Source organism: Lissotriton vulgaris, chromosome 7, assembly GCF_964263255.1.
Source record: "Lissotriton vulgaris chromosome 7, aLisVul1.2, whole genome shotgun sequence".
Taxonomy (NCBI): Eukaryota; Metazoa; Chordata; class Amphibia; order Caudata; family Salamandridae; genus Lissotriton; species Lissotriton vulgaris.
Window position 1 is genome coordinate 388,442,518 of NC_141695.1, and position 25,387 is coordinate 388,467,904.

Genomic DNA, 25,387 nt, shown 5'->3' on the forward strand with positions numbered 1-25,387 from the left:
AGTCCCCTCCAGTCTCCTAAAGCTCAGAGTAAGCCTTTCAGTCCCCTCAGCCCTATACCTCTTCCCCACTTACCTGCATTAATCAGATCCTGCGCGGCCGCCAGTTTTCATCGGCATTCGACGGAACCTCTCCTCGGAAGCTACTGGAACCTGCCCCTCCTTCAGGAAACTCGACCAAGACCTGCAAACACGGAAAAAGGACAGTAAGCTCTTAAAAGTTGCTTAGCAACGACTGTGCATAGTGATTTAGACTCAGAATACTTGTTTTTGTAGCGCTATCCTCAACAAATATAAACAAGCCTTGAACAATGTAACTGCATACCAAAGCTAACAAGCATAAGACAATGCAAATAAAAGTTACGCAGTTGGAACAAAAGCTTATTCATAGTTTTGTGGTATTCCACTGGGACAATTAATACAAACAAGCACCGGACAATTCAATTCTTGCGCAGACAAGAATCACCGACAAACCAACTGTGTATTATGATTGTTATTAACGCAAAGTGTGTATTAGCACTGTATCCGCAGTAACCACATTTTAAAGGTTTAGATCGGAGTATATTTGGTCAACGTAAGGATTGTTTAGGGTGCCTGTGTCTTTTTGTTTTATTATTGTCTTCCAGAAAAGTACCCCAGTTGCAGTTTTTCTTCCAGGGTCTCCAGGTATGTGCATGTAGTAACAAGTGTGTTAATGTTAACTAATTTAACTATACGGGTAATTTTTTGTTTTATCTAGACAACAAAGACATAGCATACCGGTACTCATTGACTCTGGAGCCACCGGAAACTTCTTTGACTTAGAGTTAGCCCGAAAACTACAACTTATTCAAGTGCCCAAGAAAGAGCCTGAACCGGTAAGAGCAGTGGATGGGTCGGCTTTATACTCTGGTTTAATACGATTCCACACCGAGCCATTAACTATTGTTGCAGACAATGGTCATACCAAGAACAAAGTGTTTGACCTCATTGATACCACTACCTTTAAGGTAATTCTAGGCATTCCATGGCTTGAACTGCACAATCCGAAAATCGATTGGATTAAACAAACAGTCTCCTTGGAGTCATCATACTGTAAACTGCATTGCTATCAGGAAGCAAAAGACCTAATAATGCCCCTTTTTTGTGCAGGTGTGAGTACTGAAACAACATGTATTTCTACTGAGTACCAGGACTTTTCTGACGTATTTGACCTTGTTAAAGCCACTAAATTGCCACCTCACAGGGTCTATGATTGTCGAATTGATCTAATTCCCGGAGCAGTGTTACCGTGCAGTAGGATGTATGCTCTAACTGAACCCGAGAATGAATACTTGAGAAAATATTTGGATGAGCTATTAGAAATAGGGTTCATTCGCCACTCTACATCACTAGTCTCGTCGCCACTTTTCTTCGTGGCTAAGAAGACTGGTGATCTGAGAGCCTGCATCAATTATCACACAGTCAATAAGGCAACAATCAAAAACAGGTATCCTCTGCAAATAATTCCAGTATTGCCCAATCAGGTCGAAGGCTCCAGTGTTTACACTAAGTTAGATCTACGAGGAGCTTACCACTTAATTCGCGTAAAAGAGGGCGATGAGTGCAAGACGCCTTCCGAACAAAGTTTGGACTTTTTGAGTATACGGTAATGCCGTTTGGTCTGTGCAACGCCCCAGCTGCGTTTCAATACTTCATAAATGTCTTTCGCATAGTGTATATAGATGATATCTTGATATATTCACGGAATACTGAAGATCATGTGCAACATGTCCGATCAGTGCTGCAAAGATTAAGAGACAATTCATTGTATGTGAAATTAGAAAAATGTGTTTTCAACTTAACAAAAGTGGAATTTTTGGGATACTGGTTGTCTTCTGAAGGGATTCTTATGGATCCAAAAAAGGTTGAAGCAATACTGAATTGGCCAACACCAATCTCCATAAAGAATACACAAGAATTTTGGGGTTTGCAAATTTTTACAGACGGTTCATCTCAAAATTTTCTGAAATTGTAGCACCAATCACTCATTTACTGAAAAAAGGAAAGAAACTCCACTCGACGGAAGAGGCTGAAAAAGCCTTTAACTGTTTAAAGAAGGTGTTTACCTCAGCACCCATTTTGGTGCATCCTGACCCAGACAGACCGTTTTTTGTTGAGGAGGATGCCTCACAAACCGCTTTTGGTGGTGTATTAATGCAAAAAGATGCAGAGACTGGGCATTTACATCCAACAGCTTTTCATTCCCGGAAACTTCTGTTAGCCGAACAGAATTACACCATTGCCGACTGTGAACTATTGGCTATCAAAGAGTTTTCCAAGAATAGAGATACCATCTTTTGGGAGCCAAACACACCATCACTATTTATTCTGATCACAAAAATTTGCAATTTTATTCTACAGTAAAAGCGTTCACTCCTAGACAAATGCGGTGGTTGCAATTCTTTAGCGAATTTGATTTCTTAATTACTTATCGTCCAGGAAACAAACAACTGCTATCTGATACCTTATCTCGGTTGGTTTGTGATAAACACCAAGATCAGACTAGAGAATCACCAAGTATTATTCCTAACGAAAGGATTATAGCTGAAATTCATTCAGACACTTTCCTTGACTCGGTCAAGAAGCAAATTAAGACTCTAGATCCGCAACAATGGTTATCAAAGAAACAAAACACGATTAGTGAGGGTTTTTTCTCTCATAAGAACAAACTGCTTGTTCCTACTAAGGACTTACAGAACCAAGTATTACAATGGAATCATGATTCAGCTTTGGCAGCTCATCCAGGAGTAAATAAAACCCAAGAACTATGCCAACAATGTTTTAGGTGGGATCATATGATTTTTGATGTTCACCAATGCATCAAAGCTTGTCCTGTATGTACACGTCAAAAAGCTCTACACACAGCTCCAATGGGGTTGCTTCACCCTATGGAGCTTCCTCCACATCCATGGCACACCATCAGTTTAGACTTTATTACTGACTTACCCAAATCGAATGACTACACTACAATACTAGTTGTGGTAGATTTACTGTCAAAAATGGGACATTTTATTCCTTTGCGGAAAATGTCAACTGCAGCTGAATTTAGTGACATTTTATTAACTAATGTTGTTAAACTGCATTGGCTTCCAAGCAAAATTATTTCGGACAGAGGCCCGCAATTTGTGTCAAAATTTTGGACACAACTCAGTAAACAACTAGGAATTGACTTGGCCTTGTCCTCATCTTTCCATCCCCAGACAGATGGCCAAGCTGAAAAGGTAAACCAGTATCTAGAACAGGGCTTGCGTTGTTTACTATCTACCATGACTAGTAATTGGGATCAAGTATTACCTTGGGCAGAATTGTCCTACAATAACACCTCACATACTGCATTAGGCTGTTCTCCCTTTTATTTTTTAACTGGTCAACACCCTCAATCCCTTCCCATAATCATGCCAGAAAAATAACAAGCAATGCCAGCGGTTACTGACAGATTGACAAAACTGTTAGACATTCAAGATCGAGTTAAGAAAAATTGGGTTAAGAACAAAGTTAGGATGAAAATGTCAGCGGACAGACGTAGATTACCAGCTCCGCCATATAAGGAAGGACAATTAGTCTGGCTATCCACTAGAAATATTCAACTAGAGGGTCCTAAAAAACTAAAGCCAAGATATATAGGCCCCTTTGAAATTGAGAAAGTCCTAATCCAGTTTCAATAAGGTTAATCCTCCCTGAAGATTATGCAATCCATCCAGTTTTCCATGTCTCCCTTTTGAAAACCCATGACTCAAAAACACGACCTGACAATCCTCCACCTCCGGTTGTAGTCGGAGATCACCTTGAATACGAGGTTAAGAAAATCTTAGATGCAAAGCGTATTCGAGGTCGTCTCTATTACCTCATTGACTGGAAAGGTTACGATCCTTCCGAACGATCATGGGAACCTGAAGGTAATGTGCATGCCTCCAGATTGGAGGTTTGCGTGATGGTGTAGAGGAAGGAAAAGGTAATGCGTTTCATATACATTCAGGGATTGTAGGACCTGTCCCGCATATCATTTGGCAATTACATACAAGGCAAAACAATTTTTATTATATTTTAGTTTTTATACTTGTTAGAATTTATTTCTTCTAAGTTGATCTGCAATTGAACTCCACGGAGACCATTCTCTTGATGTAACATATAAAACCCGGGTCCAGTGGTCTTATGGGTTACCCCATTTATATAACTCATTCTCCAATAGAGGCCAGGCATGCAAAAGAAGGGTAAATAACATATCAGCAGCGACTTCCCAGTACTTCTGAAAGGATATTAGTGCTGGTGCAGGCAGTCAGACACCGCTGTCCTCCTCTCTCAGCCTTCTTTGCCATTCAAAGCAAAGCCTGGCCAAAATGTCTTGCTTTCCTATTTTTAGGTTGAGCCTCACAAGACCTGTTGTATCTCTTCTATGGGTTTTGGTGTTGCAGGGATTCTGCTCCTACAGAGAACTGTGCACAGAGATTCAGTACCTCAGTGAATTGTGGTGTACCAAAAACCTCACCTCAGTACCTAGAAACCCTAACCAGCTAGCATCAGTGTCACATTAGCTCTTTGTCCTATAGCAAACTCAGAACATGTGACTTAGGTTATACTCAGGAATGGTGGGAAGCAAGAACACTCTTTCGTTATACTCTGATACCAATCCACAACAGGAGTAAAAAGGAGACACTGGAAAGGTTAAAATATTTATTTGAACGACGTGCTCTAAGATGCAGTATCTTTGCTAACATAAGCAGACATATGGTGAGAAATAATATGATCAGCATTGCTACAATTCCATAAAATACAAAAGGAGAAATCATATTACAATGATTGCGAAAACAGGTTTTATAAAATATAGACGGTCTCTTAGGCTTGTGTGGGGGACCCCTTACCTCCAAGATCAGCAGGAGTGTATCACATCAGGATCTGCAAAAGCTCTCGGTCTCTCTGGAAAAACAGGATTCTTCCAAGTGCCTGAAATCATGCATACCGTGCAATATTGAAGGCGCCAGAATTGCGTTGGCTGCAGCTGCATGTATGTTATATCAAAAACGTGAGCCATCAGCCCGAACAACAGCTAGCGTGTTATGATAACCTTGGAGGCTTTAGCATTCACTGTGCAGACTAGGTCCACAATGTAAGTCTAGGGATGTCGAAAACAAGCCATTCTCATCTGAAGCATTTCACGCAGCCTAACTTACAATAAAAGCTATATTCAGTGTTGTGTGCAAAAGCAGCAAAGATGTAAAATGGTGTTTAAACTTCTAATAAGCCTATGCTAACATAGCATTGTGCGCAAAAAGGCACATCCCTCACTACACCCTCCCTTGATCAGAGAACGCACAAGAAGTGGGGGCAATTTTTAGAACGCAGAGTTCAAGTTCGAATGAGACAGAGCCAAGTTCAAAATTTCGCCAAACTGGATAATTGGGAGTAAAATCCGAATTAGTAACCATAAAATTTCAAAACCTAACAGGTGTGTATATTGTCAAAACACATGTAATTCGTAGAAAAAAAATGAAGGGGAAAAAAATTAATCAGTCCAGTATGTGTCTATGAAGCAGAAAAAATCGTAACTTCAATCCAACAGCATATAGGCACAGTACGTTGCAACCGCCTCCAATAGGAAGTTTTTGTTATCGTCAGTGAACATTTCAGCCATCCAATTTAACAATGGGAAAGAACATACATGTTTTTCAACAGCCAGAGCCTCTAGCACTATCAGAGGACAACTTGGGTGTTCTTCGAGATAACTGCGTGCCAGAAAGTCATAGGCTGCAGTCCATACATCCCAATTGCCTAGGACTCCATGCGACACCAGAACAGTCTAGTTCATGAGCAACTAAGGGACTCATTGGTAGATCATAATCCGGGTTAGGAGACACCGTATTGCAGAGACACAAATACAGAGCCCACTCAAAACCCCAATCCAGGCAGTGGAAAACTGGCTGCACGCATGTAAAGTACGAAAACTGGAAAGATAAACCATACGCAACACTCAAAGTAGCCAGAGGTAGCGATCCATAGTATTCAAGCACCCGGTTACGAAGTTGGAGCAGCCGGGGCAGATCATTGTGGGGCACGGAAGGTGCAAGCATTTTGTAGCAAGCAAATTAACAGCAGTACACCGGCAGCAAAGGTGAGAATTAACTGTAAACCGCCAAAGACGCAGGAAAAAATAGAATGAAATAATGTTGGCATCACACCAAATATAGTTTGGGATGAAGTCACGAGGCCAGAACTTACTACTTTAAAAAAGTGTGCCAAGTCTGTGGTCGAAGAGGCGTTGAAGATAGTGTAAATCAACGCTCCAAAATGGAGGGGGAGACCTGTGTTTAGTAGGGCATGTACCTCAGTCCGTGAAGGACGAATGTTTCAGGCTCAGATGTAAGGGCGACTTCTTTTTGATACAAAAGAGCCCTTATTCGACTCCTGTTGTTGAACTTTGCTTTCAAGGTCGGAATGGAAGGCCAGATGGATTTATCAAGCTTTCCATGCGGAGGAGCAAACAGCACATTCTTACTACAGACTACACGTTGGTAGACAGTCACTATGTACGGTATCCCTGCCAGCATGCCACAGCAATCTTCATTATTTAATAATAAATAACTACCGTTTGCTAACAAAGTGAAAGTAGGTGTTATAGCCGGGGCGGGTGTAGCTTTTAAAATACATGCCAAATTTGGCGCTTCTGAATTACACGAGCCATGCAATTGTATATTCCTACAGACAAATGAGTGATCGGGTGTGGAAGTGCAATGTTCACCGTTCAAGTAAACCTCTTTACCCTCACTCAGACACCTATACGTGAATGAAAGAGGCCAAACCTCATGGAGGTATGCACTACCCAATGGTTCATGAAGCACAAGCTTCAAATTTTAACAGTGGGAAAGGTAGCGTTAGTAACCCATGAATAAGCCAAACTGCAGAATTTGTTTCGGCCACAGAAAATGGTAAAGGTTCTAACTTTTCAATATGCAAAAGTGAAAATGGAGCATCTTTCATTGACATAAATTGCTGTTTAAAAGTCAGATTAAATGGCAAAACAGCGAAGAAGTGTTCATATAGTTCAAAGGCACTTTCCCAGCCTTCAACGTTTGTAAAGTTCATGAAAACTGCATAATAGAACGCAATTGATTTTGACCATGGTACAAAACTGGGACTTCATCTTGCACAATATCAACAACAGGAGAAACAATATTATCTAATGTGTATATTTGGGAAGAAAGTGTATTAATGCTATTATCTATAACTGCAAGCACTTTTTCTAAATTATCTTGATCAATGGCTCTTAACCTAGAAGCAGTTTCAATTTGGGACAGTTTCCAAACTTTGTTGTAAACAGCATAAATCCATCTTTTGGATCAGCCTGCTGCAAGACCTTTCACAACGTCATTCAAATCAACATTGTCAGTCAATTTAGACAAATGAAGCTTAACTGACACTAAAGTCGAGTGTTTGAGTCAGTTCTGACATAGCTTGCCCACAGAATAGGTAGTGACAGAAAGGTCACTCTGAAAACGGGGATCCACTCTAACCTGTGTGTAGCCGGGGCCAAACCCAGAAAACGATTCTGGCATGAATCTGCACTTTTTTGCCATAACAGCCAACCTTGGGGATCCAAACTGGAAATGTTAAAAGATGAATTTAGTAGCAGAGTCTGTAAATCATTAAGGGACCTACTGGTGTGATTGTTCCAATTTGGGTAGTCTCCCGGATCAGAAATGAGGGGGCATTTCGTTTTTTAGATGTAGCCAATCTAAAGCAGGTATTTTGTTAAAAAGTTGAGTTCAGAAACAACAAATGGTTCTGGATGAGACATGCAGGATGCAAAGCCCCATTGCCTTGCATTTGCCAATTTTTAGAACCCCAAACAGATTTAAGATCAATCGTATCTTTCCACAGCTCATAGCCTCCTATTGCAAATTGGTCGATAAAGGAGTTTGAATATAATTATTTTGTCTGGGTAAGTCTAACTTTGGAAGAGGACTTCTCAGTCGTCTTAAACTAAAATGCATCAGGGCTGGATTGATTAAAATCAGTAAAGTAAGAAAACCTTTTCAAAAGAGTTTTGGAGCTGCCTTCAACAGGAGTGGGACAATGTTCCCATCGTGTATAATTAACCACATTCCTAAATGTGATTGCTTTGTGCAAAAAATGATTGCCATAGTGTTGGTAACAAAACAAATCAGCATAATTTACAGAGTCTAAATACAAATCTTCAGCATCAAAGGCAGCTTAATATTTCAAATCAGAAAACAGAGCCTCAACGGCTTGGATGTCCCAGTAATCAGAGCGTATATTTTGTTTAACCACATCTTCATCGAAACACGAAGTACATTAGGGACATCAATAACCTCTGTGGGACCATGAATCTGAAATTTGACAGCATCCCAAACAATCCCATCTAAGACAGGCCAAGCAGTGATATTCACAAAAGTCTGATCCCTATTCATAATGTGTGATGAGGAGTGGGATGCCAAATTTCCATCAATCTTTCTAATTGTAGATCTTTCTTTAACATAGTGTACATTCGCAGGACGGAAAAAATACACCAAAAATCCAATGGACATGAATAAAAAAATTGAAAAAAGCACCAGCCAAATGTAAGTCCAAGGGGGAATCAAAAAATGTTTCTTAAACCAAACAGCACAAATTGAAACTTTTGATGGCGGCTTGGATGTGTTATTGTCAGTGTCAAATGAAAAATGTGACTGATTAGCCACACAAGCCTGTAAATCGGGCATTGATAAATCTGTGGGGTAAGTGAACTCAGTATCATCAAGAGGATCACCAGCTGGTAGATTCAATAATGGATTCGTAACTGTATTAATCTCAATGGCAACATCAGGCCTGGTGGTAGGTGCAGGGGCCAAAACAGAGTTTCTCAGCATCGCTGGACAAGAGACCGCAGGTGTCATACTACGAAGAATTGGCCACTCTGTGTAGTTTGACATTGTCAATGGAGATGTACCTGTTTTCCTTACGACCAGGAAGTGGAGGCAAAATGACTGTTCTTGTGCACTGCACGCCAGGTACAGGAACTGGAGCACGATAAGAGGGGCCAAACTCCTTCTTGTTCTCGACCATCTCTCAGACCAGTTCACCAACCCGGGGTAGCCAGCCAACTACCGGAATCTGCAATGCCGCATCAGGGAGGGCAAATGTTCCTTTGCAAGACTGTCTCATATCTTTTGTAGATTCTGGAAAACAGCACAATGTTCATCTACATCAAAGGGAGCAGCAGATGCCGCCTGGTGTAGACCCTCAAGGTCCGGAACAAACATTTTGATACCAAAGAGCATTTCGTAAGGGGTCTGCCCACCCAGAGACCTTCTAGGGAGATTATTAAGTGTACGCTGAATGCTATTGAGGTGGGCTAGCCAGTTCTGGCCTGTGCCTAAAACCCTAGCTGTTAAGGATTGCTCTAAGTCATGGTTCATCCGCTCTGCAACACTATTGCCCTCAGGCCGGTATGGAGACGAAAATTTGACTTGGACCCCCAATGAACGCATGGCATCCCTTTACGCCTTAAAGGCGAACGCTGGACCCTGGTCCGAGTGGAAGGTACCACATGCAAAAATTCCAACTAAGACACTCAAATCCCTTATGACAGTTTGAGAATCAGCACTCCTTTGGGGCCACACCCACACAAAGCGAATATAAGAATCAACTGCAACTAAGATGTACTTATACACAGTATCAGAGGAGAAAGGACCCCAGTGATCTAAGTAAACACAGCCAAGTGGTTTATTAGATATATACAACTGTGTCTGGGGCGGGCGTGCAGCACTTGAAGGTTTAATCTGCTGGCAAATGTCACAATGAAGGACATAATCACACGTTCGTTTGTACAATTCGCACCACCAGTAACGCTGTTGTAAAGATGATAGTCGCAGAGACGCCAGCATGGCGGAGGCCATACCCTCGTGAGCCGCTGTAATCAGTGTGGACCTGCGGTCTGCGTTGGGAATCAATCTGTCACCAACGTCGTTAAGGGAAACCTCTAGGGTAATTACTTCAGTTCTCTGTTGCGGAAATAGCTGCCAAGATGTCATCAATCTTACTCTTGGAACGTGTAATTGCTGCAACTACATATTTTGTTACTGCTGTCTTCGTCGCTTCATCTGCAAGACTATTGCCAACAGCGTGTACTCCGACACGCAGGTGACCAAGAGTATGAATTACAAATACGAGTGGTAGCCTTTCCTTAAGCTCAGCCACTCGAACCCAGACCATTTTATGTTTTATTGTGCTACCTTTGGAATCACAATAGTCATTTTGAGTCCAAAAGAACAAATTGTCATTGTAAAACTGAACACAGTAGTAAGAGTCACTTACGATAAGAGTAGATACACTAGGATCAGCGTACTCCAATGCAAGCAGTAGAGCACAGAGCTCTGCCAATTGGGTGGTACAGTCCCCTAATGTCTGTGTATGCACAACATGGGACTTAAATTCACCATTCACCATAGTACCAACCACTATAGCGCAGGCTGAAGAATAAGCGTGCTTTGAACCTGTGGCCCGTTGCACCGAACCGACAGTGTATATATTATATAATGGAAATCCTACAGCGGGCACATGGTCAGAGGAGCCGGATGAACAAATTCATACTGCAAATACTCCTGACTCTACTAAGAGAAGTCAAAAATGAACGTGACATCCGGAGATGTCAAGGACGTGGCCTATTGTATCCACCTCAGGTGTAAAGTTTTTGAATTTGGTAGACTGGCTTTCGTTACTGCCTCCAGGGCAGGATACAGAGTAACAACCAATATGCGTGTTCCCTGCGACAGCGCACGTTCGTTCAGAATCGCACATTGCACTGCTGTTAAAACTTTTTCCACAGTGGAAAACCGCAGCTCAGCCGAAGTGTACAAGTGTGATTTGTAAGCGATAGGGACTGTGTCGCCCTCATTAAAAGTCAGATACATGAAACCCACAGCCCCAGGAACTATTCTTGTCACCAGGTTGGTGTGGTTATCACAAGTCAATAAGAATTTAGATTCTAAAAGATCAGCCTGCAAAGAATTCACAATGGCTGAATGAGCAGGCAGCTAGCAAGATTTGGAGAAAGTAGGTTGTACCAAAGCGTAAAGAGGCCTGATACGCTGGGCATATTCGGGAATGTAAGTACACCCGAAATTAGAAAACCCCAGTAAAGATTGTAGTTTTTTCAGAGTTGTCGGAACGCGCAGCTGTGCGCATCTCTCCAGAAAGTGAGGTAAACCTCGACCTTCATTGTTGAGCTCATAGCCCAGGAACAACACTGTGTACTCAGCAATGTGAGATTTTGCAAAGTTGAATTTGTAACGAACTCCGCAAACTGACAAATTATGCACTCAATGCAACACAGATGCGGCCACAATTCGTCGTCTGTGAGATAAATGTCATCCACATACAAACATGCATCTGGGTCAAGCCTCTCTAAAAGAGAGACTATGCGGGCAGCAAAGACGCCTGGACAGTTCTTATAGCCCATAGCCAATCTTCTGAACTGGCGTTGTTTGCCACCGCAGGTAAATGCTGTTCATTGACTACTAAGAGAGGACAGGTTATGGCCGAAAAAACCATTGTATATGTCAAATGTGGTCTTAAACCTTTTATGCACGAGACTATCCACAAGGGCAAAACTGTGAGTATTTTGTACCACGCAGGTCCGACAACGAGAGTTTAAGTGCCTGTAATCCAATACCAAACGGTACGAGCCATCAGGCTTGGTCACAGTAAAAAGAGGGTTATTCATCGGAGACACAAACGTTTTAATCACACCTTGATATTCCAATTGTTCAAGGATTTCTGCGATGGGAGCTTTCGCTTTACGTTGCATGGGGTATTGAGATTGAGGCTGTGGCATAGACCGCAATGGTATCTCATGATCGGCTGAAAATTTGTCCCAGCCACAGTGAGTAAGATACAAAGCCGTGCAAGCACCATAGCCCAATCTTCTGCAAAATGCAGTGCCCGCTCCTTCAGCACACTGTGCGCGAAACTAGGGAGGATTGCCTCCTTCCCTTGTGGAGCTGCTAAAACAAAAGGCGGGGGCCAATCGACCTCCGCCAACAAAATGTCATGGGTAGTAGATTCTCCCAAAATAACCCTTTTACAGTACGCTGTATGTCACCTTCAATTAAAAGGACGATTTCAACAAGTCTTTCAGGGGGTGCCACTCTGGTGTCAGCTGTCTCAACAACAATGAAAATGTCAGTTGCTGTCACCTTCAGAATTGGACTCAGCGCCTCCCGCACTATGGTAATTTCCGCCTCGCTGTCCAGCAGCGTTTGCGCCCATGTCAGATTCCGAAGCTGCGTTCTCACTATCCGTGGCATATCTCGCTGTTAAAGCAGCAACTTTCTTTTCTGAAACTGGGGTCTTTTTTAAAAAAAATATCTTTTTATTAGACAAGAAACAAACAATATAAAAGCATCAGGTGAGCAAATATGACATCATTGCAAGGTTAAATCTGTCAACCGTACAGAATCATTAATACAATATACAAAGTTTTCGGGATCACAGGGATTCTAGCGTCTCAACTTCTACCTGCCTTGTCGGGGGTGTACACAAGTCACCGCGGGGACTATTCCAGGCCCCCCAAATCTTCCCCCATTTCTCTGGACAATCCCTAGCCACAAGCACTGCCCTCTCCCTAAACATACACCAGTCCAGGTCTTGGGTGCATTTGGCAGGTTGAGGTGACTGACTGGCCCCTCATTATTGAGCAATGTTACGTTTCGCCACCATATACGTCAACATCACCCACTGCTTCTGATATCCATTCAAATCTGTGGGTTCCCATACGTTCAATATACATCTGTGGGCCTACGGTTGTGTCTCTTCCCCCAGCACATCTCTGATCACATCATGTATTTTCATTCAATAATTCTGTATCTCATCACAGTGCCATAGAATATGCATGAAAGTGCCCAATTCACCACAACCCCTCCGAAAAGTCTCCACTTGTCGCTCTCCCCATGTTCACCAGTCTAGGCCCTGTGACATATGATCTATGTAGGATTTTAAGTTGTACCAATCTAAGCCTCATCTGGACCGCAACCACTTTGGGAGACGAAACCGCCTCTACCCAATCCTCATCATCCAGCTCCAATCCATCCGCTCCCCACGCTGCTCCAATACTCCCAAGTGGATCTTCCATATTGTTAATCAGCTTCTTATAGATCAGGGAAATGTTTCTTTGGGGAGGTGACTGTCAAGCACTCGGTCCTCAAGGAGGGAGGCCTCCGGAAGTTCTGTGCCCAAAGGTACAATTGGTGAGAAGGGCGTGTCTAATCTGCCTATACCGAAAGTGCTCATTGTCATGTAGGCTGTACTGTTTTTGGAGAAATTCAAAAGTATGCACACAGCCCTTCCCCGATACGTCCTTGATCTGGCTAATTCCGATAAGGTCCTACTTGTTGAATCCCTTAGTCCTCCATAGGCTCCCAAGCCTCTCCGAATCAAACAGAGGGGTGGCCATCGTCAACCTCCCTTCCCATCTTAAACCCTTAGTAGCCACATGCCAGACGTGCAACGCCTGTGCCGTCGGGCCCGACAACGTGAATCTTCCCGGCCTTGCATATAAAGCTCTAACAATATCTCCACCTGGAGCCTGCCCACGATCCAAGGCGAAGCCAGGGTCCCCCAGCAAGGCCATCATCTTAAATAACACCGCCCTTCCAAGCAATGACAGGGAGAGAGCCCTCCAATGTTCCACATCCCTTCCTAGCCGGCTCAAGGGGGGCTTCAAATTATTTACATATCTAGCCTTTGGATCCAGTGTTGTATATATGCCAAGGTATTTAAATCACACAAGTTTGATTGTTATAGGACACGACTGCGGGGCCACACGTGGATCTCCCGATATAACGAATAAACCTGACTTCGCCCAATTTGTTGCGAACCCGGAGTATCTACTAAATATAGTCAGGACATCCAAGAAATTACTCAGAGATGCTCTGGGGTTAGTAAGATACAACAGGATATCATCCGCGTAGAGCGAGATTTTATCCTCCCATTCTGATGTCCACCGCAATCCACGTATCAACCGGTCCCACAACGGACCCATGCCGCCAATGGCTCCAACGCCAGTGCGAAAAGAAGTGGGGACAGTGGACATCCCTGCCTCGTGCCTCTCCCAAGGGCGAAATCAGCTGATTTACAGTTGTTGACAATCACTCTGGCCAGAGGAGCGGCATATAGCAATCGAACCCACCCAATAAATTCCGAGCCGAAGCCCAGTTTAGTCAGAACCGCAAATAAATAAGCCCATTCAACCCGATCAAATGTCATGGTGGCATCCAGGGAGACCAAGACCGCCGGTACCAATATTTTCGGGGAGCCACCCAAAATCCCATGAAATCTCCGCAGGTTCAGGGCTGTATTATGGCGCGCCAAGAAGCCAGACTGATCAGGGTGTATCAGGGTGGTGATGACTTTGACCAATCTAGTGGCAAGTAGCTTCGCCAATATCTTGGGCTCCGCATTGAGAAGTGAGATGGGCCGATACGAGGAAGGGGACGCCCTAGGCTTTCCTGCTTTATGAATAACCACTATATTTCCAACCCGTTTATCATACAGGAGTTGTGCCGACTCTCTGCTTTCCAGGAACATGGCACATGCGGGGCTATTTTGTGGGCATTCGGTTTATATAGCTCTATAGGCAGTCCATTGGGACCAGTCGCTTTCCCAGACTTAATGCTTTTAATTGCTTGTGCAATTTCATCATCTGTAATAGATAAATCTAATTATTCCCTATTTTCTTCCAAGAGGCTCGGCATGTCTATATCTCTAATCATTTCACTATTCTCAATCTCTGTAAAACCATTAGCTGATGTATATACTTCTTTGTAATACTCGGAGAATGTGTCTGCTGCTCCCTGCGGGTCTGTGATGTTATCAGGTCCCGACCCCTCTAACTCAGGCACCAGGCAAGAGGAGCGCTCTCCATGTTCCAACCTAGCAATTAACTTACCGGCCTTATCTCCATGTTCATACACCCAACTTTGCATGTCATTATTTTGCAAGACCGCCCTTTCCCTAGTTAGACCCTTATATTCATCTTGTTTCAATTTCAACAAATGGAGGTCTCCCTGGGCAGCCGTATCCGCCACCCTCCTCTCCAACTCTAGGACCTCCGCCTCTACCTTGACCACTTCGGCCTGGTGTGCCTTCTTTTTACCTGCTATCAAGGAGTGGACCATACCTCGTAGTACTACCTTATATGCCTCCCACAGAGATTGTGTTGAATCGACAGTGCCCACATTTTCCAGAAAATAACGTTCCGATATTTGGCATATCTCCTTCTTTGTGGCTGGGTCCTTCAAGTGATTAAAGAAAAGGGGTAACCCTGTGTCCCTCAGAACCTGGGTAGTTAATGGTTAAACACAATAGTGGTTCTGTTGGGTAAGACTAATTACTTTGACAATGCTATTGAACCGAGCACCTTTCAACAATTGTCACTTGTTATTGACAGTCAAATTATGAATCAAATGTTATCATTGAATGAAGTAATTCAGATGTAATATGAATGAATTCTGATATAAAATTACATGAAATCATCGCTTGGCTATATGAACTTTATCATTAGATTGCTTGAGCATTTATTTCTCATTGCATATGTGTATCAGAGAGCTTCTAATCTCAAATTGCATTCAATAGCATTGTCAAAGTAATGTGTCTTACCCAACAGAACCACTATTGTGTTTAACCATGGGTCCTTCAAGTGCCAAGCATTAATAGGAGCGATTCTACCAACCTCTGAATGCCCGATCTCGAACTGTAACCACATCGGGGAATGATCTGAGATACCTCTTCCCAGGTATCTTGCCTCTTTAACTGTGTGTGCCATGGCCGCAGGAACTAGTATGTAATCTAACCTGGACATGCTATTTTGTGCGGCAGATATATGAGTGAAGTATCTTTGGGTCGGGTTGCATAATCTCCAGCTGTCCACTAACCCGAGTGATTCAAGGAAGTCAGAGAGCCACCTCTGTGCTGTCGCATGCGGACGTGGCGGGAATCTATCCACCCCCCCATCGAGTACCGCATTGAAGTCTCCCCCAACACCAGGAGACCCAGGGTTAGAAAAACAGCACTCAGATCTTTAAAGTTGTCAGACTGAAGGCCCGGCGGCACATAGATGGACTATAAGGTAACCGTCCTACCCCTCATCTGTCCCGAGATACCCACATACCTGCCCCTCTGGTCCGACCATGTAGACTGCAGACTAAACGGGACAATTTTTTTGAGTAGGATACAAACCCCCCTAGACCCGGATGTAAACCCAGCATGCACTACTAATTTGTATCTCCCTCTATGCAGGGCAATGCACCGATTCCCGACAAGATGCGTTTCCTGTAGCAAAGCAATTTCCGGGGAGTGTCTTCTAATTAGCTGATTCACCATCCCTCTTTTAATCTTGTCACCCAGCCCATTGACATTCCAGCTCAACACTTTTATCCCGGATCCCTGACTAGTACGAGACATTCACCCCACACCACTAGCATTGAAAAGCAATACTGACACCTGATGCGAACAAATAAATGTGTAAACAAAAAAAAAACTGTAACACGAAACACCTCACAAATCGGAACCCACCGCCCTGCAGCCCTGCATGTAGCTAATGCTCATCCCCAACTAGCAGTGTGCCTGTCGCCCCAATCTAATCTATCGGTAACTAAAAGTAGAAAACAGAGGAGGGCCATTGGGCTGACCCACTGCCCCTACCCCCGACCCATCGTCACCACTTCTGCTCTAATCAATACACTGAGTTTACTTTCCAAACTTGGCTAGGCAGGGAAACAATGTCCATGCACTCCCTAAACCCACAGCTACTTACAACAATTCAAGCCAATCAAGTCCCCATATTTACAATATCATTGTTCACCCGCCCTGCTCGGTCTTGATTCTCGGAGCCCGGCATGTGGGCACTGTCCAACCAATCCGCTGCAACCTTAGGATTATCAAAAAACCAGGCCTTCCCGTTGAGCTCCTCCCGGAGGCGGGCTGGAAACATCATAGCGTACTTTATACCCTTGTCTCTCATTTTCTTCTTCACCGCCAAGAAACCCTGTTGTTGCTTTTGTACAGCTTGGGTAAAATCCGGGAATAAGGAGATAGTGGCATTTTCAAATCGCAATGAAGCTCGGTTCGAGCCGCCTGAAGGATCACATCTCTGACTCGAAAGTTCAAAACTCTAGCAATCATAGGACGGGGTTGGGCCCCCGGTCGAGGTCTACTGCCCGGCACGTTCTACCGTGCCCACAGACCTTACTAAGACCTTTAGGTTTGAGGTGGTTAAGAATGAGATTCTCAATAAATTGATCCGGTGTATGACCTTCCAACTTCTCTGGCACCCCCAGTATACGAACGTTACTGCGTCGTGCCCTTCCTTCATAATCATCTAGCTTACGATCAGTAAGAACTCTTGAGGCCTTAAGATCACGCACCTCTTGCTGCAACAGGTTCCCATCATCTATGAGGCTAGCTGTCTTGACTTCTAGCGATTTGACCTTCTCACTTGCCTTTGTGAGATCTGCTTGGTATACACCTGTTACAACGCAACTTTTACAACTACCTACTGTTACAACGCAACTTTTACAACGCATACCATTACAACGCATTGCGCTGGGGGGCGCTCTAGGATAGGGAATAAGTATAATTTACTATCCAACACCTTCCCTAGTGTCCACGGGGACTGGAGTTAGAATAGTAAATTATACTTATCACTATCCAGCACCTCAAAGCGCTATGCGTTGTAATGGTATGCGTTGTAATGGTAGCGTTGTAACAGTAGGTAGTCGTAATGGTATGCATTGTAACATGGTACATCCGATCTGCTTTGATCAGCCCCACCACAATGGTAATGGTGTCAATTTTAGTGTCTGGCCCAGGGATGTCTGTACTCCAGTAATAGCCGCCATTAGATCTGTGAGCGTCGGCTCGTCCCTGGCAGGAGTGTTGTCGTCCCCTCCCACATGGCCTTTTTTCAGTTCTATAGGTGACCCTTTAGGCAGAGTGTAGCGATCCAATTTGTTGGATTGAATGGCTCTGGCTCTTCTGATGGACATGGGCAGGGATTTATCCGAGTCGGTCTTTGCCGCCATCTTGTCTCACGATGACGAACACCTCTTCACCACACCTATTGTCGAGGCGCAGTTTTTCCGTCCGCCCAGCTATCCAAGAACGGGCTGCTTCCAATCTCGCCCCACTCGCTTATGCCTGGTCACAACCAGTCACCCCGTCCGGGCCGCTCCTCTCATACTTTTGAACTCTTGGGGGGGTGCAGTATGTTCCAGGGGTTCTTCCCCACATTTAAATACGCCCCAACAGTCAACATATCATGTAGCTCAGCGCAGTATATCTAATCCCCTAGCAAGATCTTTTGTAGCCCAGAACAGACATGTTGGCCAGCACCTCCAATGGGATCTCCTCACCTCTACAGCTGGTGTCCACTAAGGCTATCTAGGGCGGCTCCTTACCACATCTAAAATTATAGCCAGCGACACCTCACCGCTCCCTCTAGTAGTGTCCGCGAGTCCCCGGGCGCCTCTCATGCCGGGTGGACCTCAGGGTCTTCTCTCGGGGAGCAGTCCCACCTCCAGTCAGCAGCAAGACATCAGTAGGGGTCTCCCCCCAGGGGTCAGCCAAGCCAATATTGACGACTGAGCAGTCCTCCTCTCCGCCTCTGGCTGCTATGCGGCTCCCCTGTGTGACCCCTCCATTTCTGCTCCCTGGGACCGAGCCACCGTCCAGGTTTCCAGGGCGGGGTCTCCGCAGTAGCCAACGCCCGGCCCCCCAAGGAGCTGCCCTAATTTTATGGGAGTACAAAAGGGGTGGTGATGGACGGAGCATCTGAATCAATCAAACACTCACACCCAGTCAAAAGATCTGGGTTTAATCCATCACCGTTCTTTAGCTCACTCTGCCACCCCAGCTCTGCCTCATGGGAACAGTCCAGGCGGAACTGCCAAGCCATTTCTTCCCTGGACCGGAAACAAGCTTCCGAGGACCGATTTCTGGCATTCCAGCCGTCTTCAGCCCGGCTTGCTTGAATCCAGTGGCAAAGTGAGCAAGGGACTCACGTCTGAGCATACCCTGCCACACTTATGGTGGCCAAAAGCGGTACAAAAGGGGGTGGTGATGGACAGAGCATCTGAATCATTCAAACACTCACAACGAGTCAAAAGATCTGGGTTTAATCCATCACCGTTATTTAGCCCACTCTGCCACCCCAGTTCAGTCATGGCTATATGCAAATCAGTCTGACCCTGTGCCTCATGGGAACAGTCCAGCCTGAACTGCCAAGCCATGTCTTCCAAATGATTGCTGACCGCCATCCGGCTATGCTGGGGTATGTCAACATCACCCATAATGACACAAGAGAGATAAAAAGACAATACAAAGTAACGTAGCACAACTGGGTAGTAACTCAATAAATATCGTTTTAAATTATCAAGCTTGAATAGACGTCACCACTGTCAACCAGAAACAATTGTGAGGGGGTCGTGGACTGATATAAGCGTCACTCGAGAGTCTCAAAATAAGACCACTAAGTTGAGTGCGCCAAGTTGCAGGGATTCTGCTCCTACACAGAACCGTGCACAGAGACCCAAGACCTCAGTGAATTATGGTGTACCAAAAAAACTCACCTCAGTACCTAGAACCCTTAATCAGATAGCATCAGTGTCACATTAGTTCTTCGTCCTATAGCAAAGGAACCAATGAATAGACAACCCAGAACATGCGAGTTAGGTTATACTCAGAAATGGTGGGAAGCAAGAACACTCTTTCGTTATACTCTCATACCAATCAACAACAGGAGTAAAAAGGAGTCACAGGAAAGGTTAAAATATTTATTTTAACGACGTGCTCTAAGATGCAGTATCTTTGCTAAAATAAGCAGATATATGATGAGAAATCATATGATCAGCATTGTAGATATTCCATAAAATACAATGGGAGAAATCATATTACAATGATGGTGAAAACAGGTCCTATAGCACCTATTATATCACCCTCCCTAGGTAGGAACTATGTTTTATAAAATGTAGAAGGTCTCTTAGGCTTGTGTGGGGGATCTCATATCTCCAAGATCAGCAGAAATGTATCACAGATCTGCTAAAGCTCTCGGTCTCTCTGGAAAAACAGGATTCCTCCAAGTGCCTGAAATCATGCTTACAGTGCAAAATTAAAGGCGCCAGAATCGCGTTGGCTGCAGCTGCATGTATGTTATGTCTAAAACGTGAGCCGATCAGCCCGAAAAACAGCTACCTTGCTATGATAACCTTGGAGGCTTTAGCACTCACTGTGCAGACTAGGGTCGCGATGTAAGTCTAGGGATGCTGAAAAAAAGCCATTCTCATTTGAAGCATTTCACACACTTAACTTACAACAACAGCTATACGCAGTTTGGTGTGCAAAAGCAGCAAAAAGGTAAAATGGCGTTTAAACTTCTAATAAGCCTATGCTAACATAGCAATAAGCGCAACAAGGTCCAGCCCTCACTACATTGGCACACCCACAAATTGCCATAGGATGTTATCTGATGCATTCAGAAACACTTTTTGTGAATGTATCTAGGACCCTAATTAGATATTCCCGATTTATGCCCTCATGTGGTTATAACAAATCATATCCTTATAAAGGCATAAGAATCATATCCATATTAAGTCATTGCCAACGCAGTCCAAATACGGCAAGGCTACTCCCATAGACTCCTAGAAAGTACAACGCGTTCTTAAACAAACCAAGCCTCCAGCAGCCCGGGAATTCCCCCTGCTTCTGTTTTGATTTGTCCTAGAACTCCTGAGAGTCCTGAAAGAACTACCAGTTCTTAGTGATGTCTTATATCCAACCTTACGTCAAACTCGGCACCTTTCAGGTATAAATATACCAACATCTGCTTAAGCAAGACACGGTGGTTTGGAGCAGAATCGACTATCTACTTGCCCGATGCCCTGCTGATGCGAGTGCCGAAGGAAGCCGACCCTCCCTGCTGACGCACTGAGAGAGACGCTGTCTTTTCTCCTGCCGAGAAAATCCAGCTCCAGTGTTTCCCTTATACTCTTGCGGGTTACTGGGAGATCGAGTCCTGAGAGAGAGATACAAGACCTCCTTCATTCTATACTCAAGGTACGGAGCTGATTAGACCCATAGAGAATTTTTGATTCAGATTCTTGGCAAAAACTGTAACTCATCTACTCCTTCCCTGTACTAGGCTTAGGTTAGGTACACTGGGGTAGGCGTATCTTAGAAACACCAGTTGTGTATGTTTAGTCATTATTTTATCATTGTATGTATTTTATCCATTTTAAGTATCTTATGGCTTAGAAACCATATAAATGCTTTTACAGTATTATTTCATAATACTCCTTTTACTGTACGCACTTTCCTTTATGACTAGTATTGCAATTGTGGCAATTCATTTCTCTTGCATGAGAAAGAAGACTGCTCAATAAATAACCCTTTTATTGAAAACGCCTGTCTCTCTATTTCTCTGCATCTCTGGTGAAACGAAGCATGCACGATTGACTGAGTAAAATTACTATCTATTGTTTCCGCGACTGGAGATATATTCCTTATTGCAGGGGGAACAAAGTTGTCATGTGATATGGTTGTCAGAAGCTAATCCCTTCTTGTCTATTCAGGAAAGCTAAACACCTTCTTGTTTACTCGAGAAATGTTCTAGTGACCTCTGAGCTAGCTGGCACACACAATTGTCTAACATATTCAATAGAGACTTAGTCGACCTCAGTCTTACGTCTAAACTATTGTTTATGTTATTCCAATGCGCAGAGCCTATTGGGAATATAGGAACTACACTACATGGCGCCCAACGTTTGGTAAGGTGATAATTTAACGCTATATACTAGAGTAACTCAGTCGTGCTTTTCACACAGACCCTTTTTCCCGTAAAAACTCCAATAGACGTCTGGAGTGGGTAAAAGGTTAATATCCGCCAAAACTTAGTAGGAAGAGATTCCTATGTATTAGTTTTTGGTTTAGTCAACGTTGAAGGATACAGTGTTCTAAAATATTGTGCACCTAATCTTTGTTTCCTTGAAACTTGATCTGCAAACTTTCAGTCAGTAAAATGTCAGAAAGTGACGACGAAAGGGAGAGAGCTGGACTAGCAGCTCAACTTTTGACCGAAGACACAAGTCTCCAACAAGATCAACCGGATGCAATATTCATCCCGGTAAAAGTAAGGAAAACTTTAACTATAAAACTTATAGAAAATAGAGTATCATCGAGAGGTGGTACAGTCATATTTGTTGTCGATGCACATGAATATCGGCAGATAGAGGTATTCTATTCATGGATAACTTTTCCAGCAGCACATGCTGTAACACACAAGTTCCACTACTACAAAGTAGGGGAGCCTCCAGCGGAATACACCCCTTTCGAGGAAGTTGAAATTCCACTAACTTACCAAGAGCATGAGCTCTGGTTTAATGCCGCCCTAAAACATCAAAATCACATTACCAGGCTCGGTCCACTAGGTAGAGCTGGAGCCAAATGGCCGGTTCTAGACAGCTATACACCACATCCTGACATTGAAGAAATGTCAGACAGAGAACTTTTAGTTCAACTAAAACAATTAATTAAAATACATAGACAATTGGTACAATATGTCATGCAGACTTTAAAAGTCCAACCAGCGATAAAAATTCCACAGCACACCACTCACCAGGGGAACACAAATAAAATTACACCACAGACTATTCAATCAGTCATTGGTAAAATAGCCGCAAAACGGGAACAAATTCCGTTCTGGTTAGCTCAAAAAAGTACTCAGATAGAGGCAGTATTTCCTGATACTACCCCTCATGAAAAACACAGAATTCTGACAATCTGCCTGCCAATGGGGATTGCACCACATGTGGAGGACTGTGACACTTGGGGAACTGTGTTTGCTTCAATCTTCACAAAAACATGTGGTGTTCCGTCTATGGCGGTTATACCAGATGTACTAAGACAGATTCAAAATGAATATGGTCCAGAATCTGCTTTAACTCTAGGTATGAAATTACTGAAAGACTTTAAGCAAGTCTCGGCTCTACTAGTAGCCAACATAAAAGGAGAAGCAGCTTCTGTGGCAATCCGCCAAAAACTAAAAGAAACAGATATAGCAGACCAAACTTTTGAACGTGCCAGAATAATTGAAAAATCCTATGAAGAATTAGGTAGAGACAGTTTAGGTGGTAAACCACTAAAACCACAACTAACTGAAAATCTTGAAAAAACTTTCATTAAAAATAATCTCAATTTTTAAAAGAAGAAGTGGGAGGGTAATAGGCAAACCTCTCCCAGAGAAAAACATTTCCAGTCCAGAGGAAAGTCGCCCCGACGAAGAGATAGATCTCCAGAAAGGGGGGGGGGGGTAAGTCTCCACAACGGGAGCCCTCTGAAAAAAGATATAACCTTAGAAATAGGGAAAACTTGATAAAACCTGACAGATATCACAATATTGATACACGTCCCTCTCGATTTTTTCAGACTTCCTTACAGAAATCGGAAAGAAGAGGACGGTCAGAACATAAAGAAGAACGCGTCAAGTCCAAAGACAAAGAACCTGCTCATCAAAGTAAAAAATTACAATTTCCCAAAAAGAAGGTAGCCAGTATTAAAATAAAACATGCCGAGGATCCTGAGGACACAACTCAAGAACGGAGAGTGGGCCCAAACAATGCTAGACAGCGCAGCAGAAGTGACCATAGCTCGCAAGATCCTGATGAATCTTCTGGAGACAGTGGACACGAATGAATACATTCAAGTGAAAACTGCAGACACCAGAGTTAGCGTGCCCCATAAACTATATGAAATAACATTACGTATAGAGGGAGATAAAACTAGGAAAATAAAAGGTCTCTTCTGGGAAAATCTATCTAAAGGTTATGACATCCTTCTAGCAGAAAAGGACTGGCCACCAGAGTTTGTCAGGGAGTGCCCACATGGCGAAGAAATGATTATGCCTGCCTTCTCAAATCACATTACAATTCATAAAAAATACACATATGCAAGAAAATGGGCAGTGGCCCAAGCTCCTGCATTATATAAAAATCATGTAGGATGGGATGAGGATTCTCCTCACCATAAAATCCAGTTAAAAAATCAACCAACTGCACAAAGGCAGTATCCTGTTAAGCAAGAAGCTAAAAAACAAGTCAGAGAGATCTTAGATCATCTAGAATATCAGGGGTGATTGAAACATGCACCTCACAAATGAACAATCCTTTGTTTCCTGTCTCCAAGCCAGACGATTCATATCGTCTAGTTTTGGACTACAGACACCTAAACTCTTGTTGTAAAACATTTGCAGTACAAAACTCACGCAATGCAGCACTAATGAATAATATCGTGCACAAAAAAAAATGACATTAGATATTTCAAATGGTTTTTTCTGTCAAAACATTGCACCAGAAAGCAGGTATTTGACCGCTTTCTCCAGCATGGGGGCCCAAAAGCAATTTTGTCGTCTCCCACAGGGATTCAAGAGCAGCCCAGGATTATTTTCAGCCAGGGTAACAGAGTTACTACAAATGTATGATGATGAGGCATTATCCTATGTCGATGACATCAATCTTACAGACAATGACCTGGAGACACACTTAAAAAGAGTGAACACCATCATACTTGGGTTCGCATCTGAAGGGTACAAATTTCACTTTAAAAAAATCACGAATTGCCCACCAGACAGTCCTATTCTTAGGATATGAATTATCAAGTCAAGGCAAAAGCCTAGCAGACAACTTCTTAGAGAAGTGTGCAGTACTCCAAGCTCCAAAAACACTGAAAAACTTACAATCAATTCTAGGTTTCCTGAAGTTCAGAAGAACTTACATTCTAAATTATGCAGAGAGGGTTAAACCACTGTACGAATTAATAAAACCTGATTTCAAACCAATTACTTGGACTCAAAAACACACAGAAATGTCACGATATTTACAAACAGACATGTTAACTAAAACAAAACTGCAAACACGCACAAACGAACGCAACCGTATAATCCGAGTCATCCCAGGAAGATGCGGATTGACATATCTGACCTCTAATGAGGGAGAAACAGTACCAATAGCTTACAAATCACACTTGTACACACAAGCTGAAATGAAATTCAGTTCTACTGAAAAAATTCTAACTGCGGTTCAAACGGCTGTAGCAAAAGAAAAAGCTCTAGCTCGTGGGAAGAGGATATCTGTTTTAACAGCAGTATCAGCCCTTAAAGCAGTAACAAGAACGAGCATTCCAAATGCTATGGCATTAGATCCAAAATGGATACAATTGGTTAATTCTCTTGATACAACTGAAGTGATACACGCATTTGATCCCAGAATGAAAAAGCTAGAACATCTAGAATACGAACAAGAATGTCCTCTGTCGATCGAAATTCTGCCTCTGG